The following is a 10591-nucleotide window of genomic DNA, read 5'->3' as shown; positions in this document are numbered from 1 at the left end:
CTACACGAATGCAGGAGAGCAGCAGCTGTTGGAGCACCCTTCCTGCAGCCAGTGCCTGTTTGTTTGTGTTTGTGACTGCTCTGTAGCAGAGATGACAGCCTTGGTGTTGCTCTCAGTTGAACAATTGGGGATTAACTCCTGTGACAGCAGTGCAGCTACCCCAGCCCTGCATTTGGGATCAGAACAGGCACCAGCAGAGCTGAGCAGTTACAGACAAGTAAAGGATGGCAAAACTCATTGGCTCTGCTGCTTTCTCCCCAAGGCTCGGTGTAGACCCTTTTGGAGGAGTACAACCCAAACCACTGTTCCCACAGCTGACACCAGTGCCCTTCCTGTGGTGCAGAGCCTGGCAGCTCAGAGGGAGCCAGAGCACTTCCCAGGGAGATCACAGACCCTGCAGTGTGTTCTTGTTTCTGCCCCAGCCTCTCCATCGTGCTCAGCCCATGGCTGAGCTGCCCCCACAAACCTGGCAGGCTGCAGCTCAAACCACTCTTCCCATCCTTCAGCTCCTTGTACAATTCCCTGACCTCTTTCCATCTCATCTGGAACATCTGAAGTTCTCCCTGACATGGGTTATTAGATGGATTTGAAAAAAAAAATTCCCCAGAGAAAATTCACCGTTGAAAAATTTCTTACTGGAAAATTTGGGAGCTCCCAATGGAAACAGGGACAGCAGGAAGAAAGCAGATTTCATTCTGCTAGAAGTGTTAAATAAGCTTTTGATTCCAAACTAAGTTATACATTTTCATAAATGGGAACACAAGTTAAATTATTTCTTTTTTTGCTAAAAAAGACCATTGTTTTCCTGCCAAAATACCTCATTTTAATTGGTTTTTCTAAGATGACACTTCAAGGCACAGACAAGACCAACAGCCCTCCAAACTATTTTCATAAAACCCTTTCATTGTATTTCTTTTGGTCATCAATACTTATTACTTGTATTGAAAGAATAAGCAATAAAGGCACTTTGTGTCTCTCCCTTGCTACCCTTTAATACAATCTGTCCACCAATCCAATTGTTCCATCTTGAAGCATTTCCATCCCCAAAACAAAATTGCATTTTACTGCTAGGATATTCTCCACCCAAATCCTGAACAGCTTGTAGCTAAGTATTAATCCATAAAAAATAGAAGAAAATGTCTTATTAATTCACAAAAATCAATATTCCAGTACACTTTTTGGTGCCAGTTCATTACATATAAGTCTAGATTTATATGCTGCTCAATGGAAAACTGTCCAAAATGTATCTGTTTACCTATAATGAGATGAACTTATTGCTAAGCCTCATTCCACCAAAAACAAGCTTTGTGACAGAACTCTGGTTCAGGGAAAAAGAAAAAGTGATCTTAGAGTGGGTGTAATACTGATGCAGTGGCTCTTCTTCTACAGAGGCTAGCACAGGTATCCTTCGGTTTTCCTGCTCTTCTTCCCCTGTGGCCAGGATACTTTTTATAAAAAACCCAGCTGTGTGCTTGTCCCAGTGACAGTTAATCATGAAGGCTGTCTGTCAATTCAAAAACTCTTGAAAAAGATGTGGCATCAGAACAGGTTTAATTCCAACAGTCTGGGTGTCCCCATCACCTTCCTTTGAATACTGAATCCTACAAAGGCTGCTTTTCCTAAATAAGTCTAATTTCTTCAGAAATACATGGGGGAAAAAGAACAACCAAAAAAAAAACTTCTAAAGACTATATATCCTATGGTAGTGTTTATGTCAGGAGTCAAATGCAACAGCCATTGATACTGATAAGGATTTTTTCCACTGGTTTCAGTATATATATGAGCTGAGATCCTGAAAGCAAATGAAGCTTGAAATTCCCAGAAACAGAACTCCACTATTACAGAAAAAAAATGCTTATAGATATGTATGCATGCATATATATGTGCATATGTATGATAAATGATCATATTTCATTTGCCAATAATGGACAAAAATCTATTTATTTTTATTTATGCATATAAGTTTTTTCATTACTGACTACTGAAGTCTAATCATTTTTCACTTGGTGACATCAGGTTCTAAGATGTTCCTTCCCTTTCTCTTTAGTTCCCAGAATGAAAGTGGTTCATGAATCATGAAGGTTAAATACAAATAACTTGCATTACCACTCACAGCAGACATGTGGTTAATTGCTGTCTGCCTTTATTGTTAATTGCTGAACACCAGTGCACTGGCACACCTACCACATGCTTCTGAAGATAAACAAACTCAGCATATGCCCTAATCGTTTGTGTTCTCTTTACAACACTTTTTCTTCCAGAACAACGTGGGTAAAATTCACAGATCATGTCCATTATTGTCCTTTCCTTTTTGCTTCTCGCATGGATTTGTCTGGCTGGTCACTCCTGTGTCACACCAAGGCACACAACAGCCAGGCCAAACAGAAAGGCTTCAAACAGCTCCAGTAAATTAATCCATCAGCCCTCCAAGACCAAGATTTCCTCCTCAATTCTTTGCCATCCACAAGCTCTTGGATAAGTTAGTTCTTAGTTAGTTAGATAAATTAGTTCTGGGTTAGTTCTGATTCATTTGAAAATGCTGAGCTGATGTTCCTTCCGCCCCCAGAGTATGACATGACCATACCAGGCATATCCAGCTCTGAAAAGCACCACTGGATGGAGGACAAAGACTTAACCCTCACTCCCATAGAGTGGTTTGGGAAGATGGAGGAGTTCCACCATTGGATCAAACATTTCTTTCCAGTTTGAGTCCCTTGGAAAGAGGAAGGGATCCCTCTCCTCAACTGCGCTGGTGTCTGCAGCCCTTGGCAGGGTACCTGGGCCCTTCCCAGCCCTTCCCTGGGTTACCTGAGAGATTTCTCATTGCCAAAAAAGTCAAAAGATGGGTTATCTATCCAGGACAAGGAGCCCCACAGGCCGTGAGTGCTCTGTGAGACTGAGTCTGGCCAGGCAGGAAGGCAGATCTGCCCTGTGGCAGCAAACACTGGCCCTGCCCTGCAGCACCCCAGCATCCCTGGAGATGGAAATGCCATTGGAACCATGAGATGAGAGGCATTGTCAAAGCATCTCTGAAAAAGAGCTTCACAGATTAGAGGCAGCTCATTCCTCAGATCAGATCAGTGGATTCAGACAGGAAAATAGCCCCAGTGTTTGCTGGGATGATTTACCATCTGCCTGGTGTTTCTCTTGGGTTCCCATATTGGGTTCTCATTAACTTCCTCACTGTTAGCCCTCACAGGCACTTTTTTTTTCCTCCCTTTTTCATGATATTAACTGAGTTCTGCTAGAGAGCAAGTGCTTCTTTGCACTGAATTTCATTTCCTCTCTGTAGAAACAGACTAGCAAGAACCATATTTTCCAGTCTATTCTTGGCCATAACATGTTCCTGACAATCAGGCTGAAAAACCTAGAAGGCAACAACCTTGCCAAAAAATTCAGGTTGGGATGTAATGGAGATAAAATCAGTAACAGAAGTGATTAAGGAGTTGTAGGTGCTACTTTTCCAGGAAAGACTGAAAAAAATAATCTGTATAACCAGGCTGAACGATAATTAAATTAAATCAGCACCTTTTCAGAATATTGAAGCATTAAAGGCAAATCTCCAAAGACACGGAAATCAAGAGGATTTGGGCCCCTGAATGATTCTGAGAAGTCAGGTGAACATTCCAGATTAATTTTTTTTCTCCTCAGGCTTTTGAAGAGAATTTTATTTCAACTTCATGTCATTGAAATCATCAGAGTCACTGGAACCTTAAATAGCTCCCTACTTGTTACAGAAAAAGCAACAAAATTACAGCTGAAGAAATTAGAGGATGTTTAGAGTGATCCATGGAAATGCTACCAAATAATGGGGTAAAAATGAAAGGAAAAGGTCAAAGTATAAGGTGAAAATCCTGTATTTGCAGACCACTGGCACGTTGAAAACTGGGGCGGCCAAAAGATGAGTGAGGACAGTGTTGTCCTAGCAAGTGAAGAAATATTTATACCAAATTTAAATTTTGCATTAACTGCTCTATCACTCAGCAGCCATTTCTTGAGAGATAGGAGAGGAGAAAGGAGGAAGGAGAGGAAAGGATGTAAGGAACCCCAAAAAGTCAATAGTCAAGAGCACATGTAACAGGTATGGAAAGCCTGGAGCCTTCCTCCCTCATGGAAGGTATTTGGAGGTCTCACCTCTCCTCATTTTCCCATAGGAAGAAATGGAGCAGGGGAGGAGGGTGCCCTGACTGATGGGGGACACCCAGGAGACCAACAGCAGAAGTAGCAAGACTTCTAACCCTAACCCCCCAAATCTGCAGAGACCTGCCCTGAGCCTCCTCCCTCTCCTCCCTGGCTGTTTCCATTCCTGCTAGCCATCGCTCATTACAGATGCCATTAAAATCCAAAAAAACCACAGCAAATACTTATTATTAATTTCCAAGAGAATACAGGCCTATTTTTCCCATTGATTCCTGGCAGATCCTTTCCTGAAATTTGCCAGATTGGTTCAAAAACAAATACATATAAATTAGCAATATACGACACGACATGAATGAGAACATTCACTCTCTCTAATCATTCCCACAAGCATTTTGTCATTTTTTCTGTCAGTTCTGCTGATAGGAAAGGAAACTGCTTTGCAATTTTAATTTCTTTTCCCTGAGCACATTTTGTTCTTAAAGTTCACTGATATAAAGCAAACGTATTGGAAACGGGGGAGGCTGGTGAGAAATATGGAAGAGGGGTTTTTTTTGTTTCTCCCTGTTCCAGAGTGAACAAACATCCACTGGCACTTCTTCAGGCATCTCACTCCTGCCCCCATCTCCTCATCTCCTTAAAATATGCAAAGACATCTTCTCTTTGAACTTCTCTGAGAAGGAAAAGGATGGGTACTTCCTCTTGATTAATCCAAAAATTTGAACAAAGCCACAGCTGACCTTGGTGTCAGGTTCAGAACTGCACAACTGTATTTTCACATGTTCAAAACTAGACCACATCAAAGGCATCTACACATTGCCTGCATCTTCATTTTCTGGCGCCAATTAAGTGGAAAAAAGAAAAGAATGGTGAGCTCAAGGGCTGGTGATGAGCACCATGGCCACACCATCCTCCCTGCCCAGCCCTGGGGAAGGCTTTGTTTGTTGCCACATTTGAATTTCAGTTTCTCATGTGTTTTCTTGCACACTCCAGAGAAAGCCTGGAGCTCTGCACAGCGTGTCTAGAGATAATAAAAAACGTGATGAGTTTATGACACAAGTGATGTAATGTGACATGCTGCAATGATGACTATTACACTGCACAGAAGGGAACAAGAGTGGTTGGGAAAACACAAAATTATAAATGATGCCACTGTTTGTTTGACATTAACTGAGTAAGGTGTCACAAGAAAGGAAGAGATGAGGAACTGCTCCTTGTGCCTCAGAAGTCAGAACAACTCAAAGCAGCTGCAACAGATGTTGAATGGGGCAGCAAACGAACAGTAAAGCATTGACAGAATTTGGTTAATTGATCCCAAAAACCTGGACTGGTCTGCCGGGGGGAGTCTAGGTCCACGGGACCATGAGACTGGGTCCCTGAGATATGGAATTTCCTCTTCAGAAAGGGAAACTCCCACGTAACATGTCCAAAACACATTTTATAAACCAGAAAGACAACAAGCTCTTGTGAAAGTAGGTGTTCAGCCATTCCCCAAATCAGAGACATCTAATAAAAATCTGCTCTCCTATCAGCTTAGATTGCATTTCTTGGCCATTTTCTATGAATATAAATTACATTTTTGTGCCTATTGCTTTATCTTTTTCATGCCTCTCAGACCCAGCTGTTATCCATCTTGCCAATAGTTATTTATTACTTTGTGATTATGGGCAAAGTAGGTAATGACCTATTAAATCACAAACCCACACTTATTATCACCAAACCCAAACTCCAATTGTTAGAAAAGAATTGCTTAATTTCATATGCAGTTAAGAGTTTACTTTCCTTGCAGCCAAGATAATAGATGGCCATGGCAAACATTTTTCCCAGGAAACTGGCAGTTGGAGTAAATAGTCTATAGCTCACGTTTAAACTGTAAACAGAGGGATTGCTCTTGATGCATATTCCAGGAACAGACCTATACCCAGGGCAGCAGAAAACAATAGCAAATATATTTCAGGTTTTATATTACAATGTGTTCTGAAAAAGTGCTGGCATTTGTCAACACTTTCTCCCTTGGAACAGCTACAGGTGGGTTATGCAGACAGGCACAAAGCAGGGACACACACACACACACACATCCTTCCTCCAACCATTTCAAATTCTCCCCCAAAAGCAGCATGAGCCCCTGAATGAGGAACAGATCCAGCACATGGGCACATTCCTCCCCTTGAAACAGAGCAAATAGAGAGGCAAAAAGAGCACCAAGCTCAGCATCACCTTCCCAAGGAGATGCTCCTTTTACCAAAGAGAGCCAAGCATCATCACTTGTGCACTGATGTTTTTGGGATCCTTGATGAATTATTAGTTCTAGCTCTGAAAAGGACACAATCCTATTGTGGCAGATACAAACCCTAGCAAAAAAAACAGCAAGAAAGAAACACGACAGATATTTAGATCAAGTGCAAACCAGCTGTGTGTGTTCTACATGAGAAACTATATTTAACTAGTAATTAAATAATTATCCATGAGACTTAGTTAGCCAGAGGTCAAAAAAATCTTGTTTGGAGGGAATTCAAAATCAAGGCCAAATTTTAAAAAGGGAGGGAAAAAAGTGTAGTTAAATTTGACATGCTTACATGAAAACTTTTGTGATAAGTAGCTGCAAGTCTCCTGCCAAGACCTGACTGACTGCCAAAAGGTTGTGTTTAGAAAGGTTGCAAGCAAACAATTGGCTCAGGTTCTATCCAGAAACCTGTGGAGTTGTAAAAAACTCTTTGCAATGTTCAGTAACTTACTTTCCCCACTCCCAAATGGCAACCTATGTTGAAAAATAGTATTTATTAAGCAAAACAGGAAAATTTCAGTGCAGTAGGTAAACCCATCACATAATATCTGGTTCCTGAGATATAATTAAAACTATTTCACAGTTTCTCCTCCAGCAAGGCAATCCTTACCACAGCTGGTTGTTATCTTCCTTTTGCAACACCCCTGCAGCCCCAGGCCAGGTCTCAGTGAGCAGCAAACCTGATTGGAGTCACCTCTGCAGGGGCAGGAGCTGCACCTCTGCTGCCAGGCAATTCTCCCCTCCTCTATCCAGCCATGCCAGCCTTCCCAGCAAAAACACACAATCCCCTTCAGAGTTAAATTTTGCTTTCCAGGTTCCAAAATCCATCTCAGTCTTCTCTTTTTCATGCTCAAAACTTTGCATGCTAATAGTAGAAGCCACTGCCTGGCTGCATTTAGGGAGACACAAAGCACACTTGGGCATAATAAATCACATGCTAGTACACTGGAGAACCTTTCATTATTTTATGGGCCCTTTCTAACAGAAATTTCTCTCACAGAAAAAAAAAGAAAAAGAAAAACATTAATGTTTCAGATGCTTTGGGCCCTCACATTTATCTTTCCTTCCCTCCACCAGAGAGTTTTGACTGTTTTGGGATTCTCTTGCCTCTGAAAATCCAGCTCTAGGGAGAGAATCAGTGGGAGGTTTCTTTTGTCTGAGACTCCAATCCCCAGACCTGTGCAGTCTAAAAAGCAGCAGGGCATTATTCCTGACCAGTTTTGATCCACTTCTGCAGCTGCAGCAGCGTGGGATTTAAAGTAATTTCTTATGCTCACTCTAAAGGCTGAATCCTCAGCTGATGTGAGCAGGCACAGCTCTGCTTTGACTCCTGCACAAGATGTCAGATGGAAATGTGTCCTGATAGCCCTGGAACCCAAAGTCAGGTGTGACCCCACAAACAGCCCTGCAGACAGAGGGCTGTACAAATATGTTACTTATTTCTCCTCCAAGAATAGCCCTTTTGGACTGTCAATAAATTTACTTTTTCAGAAGTATTCAGTTGTACAATGGAACAGAGAGATCCAGAAACTCTCCAAGGTGCCAGCAGAAAACAATGATGAGAATCCTCAGCCCAAGAGAGCACATAAAACACATTAAGTTGCAGCATGTGGAAAGTCCTGCTGACTTCTTTCTAAAGAGCCCAAAGGGCTTTAGATTCCAGGAAACTGCTTGCTGTTATGGGTTTGTTAATACTGATGTGAAATTGGGGTGCTTTGGGCTTTGTCTGTGTGAGATCTAATGGAAAGATTAACTGTCCATTTTTTTATTAGAGCCAAGTGCTTGTTTTTCTTCTCGCTGTTCTGGGCACTTTCAAAAGTGAAGCCCAAGATGAAACGTGTTCTGGGGGTTCCTAAACTCCTGCAGCTGAGAGAAAAGTGCAAGGGAATTATTACTGATTCTATTTATTTATTTGTCTTGAAATGCTGCCCAGAATGCCACATGACACGATGGGATGCAGGATCTCTGCAGAGAATAATTCAGCCTAAATAAAAGACCAGCCCCACTGGGTGCTCACACTTTGCCAGTCACTTCTCAGGTGTTATCAACCCAGATGCCACACCAAGGCAAGAAACACAGAGCTTTTCCTTTTCTCTATGCCTGTGCATGGGAAGAGACTGGGAAGGGTCAGACTGTGATGTCTGGAAACACAGCACAGAGCAGAGGCACTCCCTGAGCTTTCCTACACTTGCAGGATTGTCCTGGCAGTTCTTTCCTGCCTTCCTTGCCAAGGGGCTGGAGAACCTTTCTTCTCAGCCAAAGTTATGTGCAACCCGTGCTTGCCATACAGCAAAGAAATATAAAAAGTATGATTTCCATTTAAAATGGGCTATGCAACGTTCTCTGCACAAAAATAAATAGTCTTTAGCAGAAAGGGAAATATCTTTACAAGTCAGAGATACTATGGACAGCATGCCTTGGTAGAATTTCTCTTCTCACCAAGAGAAGCTCAACAAAAGAACTGGAGAATGTTCATCTCCACCCTGAAAAGCAATCTCCCTGTTTGCTCATTGTTGGCTGTAAGTGCTGTCAGGTGATTCATTGGGAAAATTTTTGATAAGAGTATTTGCCAGGACACTTTAAAATGTGTTAAATACTCACAGAACCCACCCAACTGAGAAACAACACGCAGAAACAGTTGTTCTGCTGAGTCCAGATTCAAAGGCCATGATATTTATAATCTTACAGCATTACAGATGTATTTTAAGTCTTATAATTTCTTAAGGAAAATTGCAGTTTAAAAGAGTGATGCTGGGAAAAAAATCTCTGTGAAGCCACAGGAGCTCACCTCTTTTGAATTCCAACGTATATTTACACGTGAGTGACTAAGATGTATCCATTAGCTGCAAATACCCCTCCTAAATTCCTTTAACAGAAACCACAGGCCTGGAAGCTAGTGCATCATGTTAGTGTCTACTTCTTCCAATTTCAGAGGGAGTTTCTGCAATTATATCCTCTGCAGCCTAGGGATCTATACACTGCTGTGCAGCAGGTGCTCCTTCATGCCTAGATGTTCTAGAGAGACTCAACCCTGAGAACCCTCATCCCTGCCTCACAAAAAAAAATAAAAAATAAAAAGAAATACAGAAAAACAACAACAAAAAACCCAACACAAACACAAAAATATCAAATTATTGCCATCCTCATCTGGTGAGGGTATGGCTGCCCCTGTCTGTAGGTCTGGCACCAGCTCTGGGAGGCAGTGCCTGCTTGCACACCCAGTGCTTCCCCCTCAGCATTCTTTCGCTTGAAGCTACCCAGTACCTGCAGAATCCAACTTGCAAATCCAAGGACACCAAATTCCCTTTAAAAATACCTTCTTTTTCCTTTTCAGAGCCTTTTTTCAGCTGAGGCAATTATTACTTGTCATAAATAAGAACTGCCAGCTGTGAAAAACATTCCGTTCACTGTTCTAAAAATGCTTTCTAATTGTTTCTTTCTTCAGCAAAGAATTTTCTGACTACTCTGTGGTGCATTCAGGCAGTCAGGGGATGCGGTGGGAGGATTTCTGATCAGGCTATCCATCACTGTCACTCGGAAGGATTGGACCCCCAGAGAGCACTCACAAGCAGAGAGTGTTTGCAGCACACTGGCAAACCTCAGGATTCCACTGCAGGTGAGGATGCTCAAGAAATGTCACCACACAGAATGAAAAACGGTGTCCATCATGTTAAAACCATGCCTTTATCAGAGCTGGGGTGTGGTTCTTTGCTTCTAAACTGCCATTCTGAAAAGAGCATGTGTGGATTATGTGAAGCAACAAACGAGTGGTTCTGGCAGTTAATGCCCAGACAGGCTGAGGATGAAGAGTGAGGCTGAAGACATGGGGGCTGCAGACAGCACTGCCTGCAGGTGGAGGCTCCAAGAAAGAAGCCAGCTGACTGAGAAAATACATCTTGCCTTGAGTAACTTTTTTGCAGTGCCTGAAAGAGAGCTGGAGCATGGGAAGATGAGCTGCTCAAACTTTGCTTGTCAAAAAATTCATATGAACTCAGACAGATTTTAGTTTGTGAGAGTTTTAGATTTCCAGATTTTTCCTTTTATATTTGTAGGTTTAACAATCCCAAAATGAAAAGAAAAAGAAGCCTTAGTTTAAATGAACGGGGCCCAGTAACCAAGAGAATTCTGTGATGCTTTATTCACCTTTCATCATCCTCTGAGATCTGGGCT

The sequence above is a fragment of the Geospiza fortis genome, unplaced genomic scaffold, assembly GCF_000277835.1.
Source record: "Geospiza fortis unplaced genomic scaffold, GeoFor_1.0 scaffold237, whole genome shotgun sequence".
NCBI lineage: Eukaryota > Metazoa > Chordata > Aves > Passeriformes > Thraupidae > Geospiza > Geospiza fortis.
This window is presented reverse-complemented; position numbering follows the sequence as displayed.